Source organism: Penaeus monodon, chromosome 29 (genome assembly GCF_015228065.2).
Source record: "Penaeus monodon isolate SGIC_2016 chromosome 29, NSTDA_Pmon_1, whole genome shotgun sequence".
NCBI classification, from domain to species: Eukaryota; Metazoa; Arthropoda; class Malacostraca; order Decapoda; family Penaeidae; genus Penaeus; species Penaeus monodon.
In genome coordinates this window covers 9,115,121-9,115,617 of record NC_051414.1, presented here as the reverse complement: position 1 = coordinate 9,115,617, position 497 = coordinate 9,115,121, and the positions used below count along the sequence as shown (strand labels likewise).

Sequence of the window (497 nt, the reverse complement as noted above, 5' to 3'; positions counted from 1 at the left end):
GTTCGATCCTCCTCCTTTCATCCTTTCAGAGGATCTTCGGAGGGAAGCTGCCCGGAACCATTACTTCACGAGGGCCCTCAATTACTACAGGCGAAAGTTCTCCAACGACGTGGCCTTCGTGGTCGCTTCGGACGACATGGCCTTCGTCAGGATGAAGCTCGGTAACCACTCGGATGTGTATTTCTCCGCAGGTGAGGATTAAGTGTTTGTGCTTGGAATGGTAGGAGTTTGTATCCATGTATACGGGTAATTTTAAGTGAAAGAAAGATTAGCACCTTATAAAAGAGGTGCAAAGTGCATGTCTGGAAACATGCATACAGTCACATACATTCTTAGAAAAGTACAAGGGTATACCGATAGACATACGTGTAATGTGCACACACACACACACAGCCTTATAGGGTTATGAAAAAGCCTTTGTAGTGCTTACTTTGGCTCCGTCGTTAACACGTAAATTTATCCTAGTATTCTTCCATTTATCCCTGGATATGAGAAAG

General features: G+C 44.5%; 1 protein-coding gene and 1 pseudogene across 3 annotated transcripts in view; one reads left to right on the top strand and one right to left on the bottom strand.

The window, feature by feature from the left end:
- LOC119591933 (zinc finger and BTB domain-containing protein 7A-like) overlaps nt 1–497 on the bottom strand; it is an 82,982-nt gene that overhangs the window by 14,253 nt on the left and 68,232 nt on the right. The gene's annotated exons all lie outside the window — the stretch shown is intronic.
- The window catches only part of LOC119591934, a 1,947-nt pseudogene that overhangs the window by 720 nt on the left and 730 nt on the right, over nt 1–497 (top strand).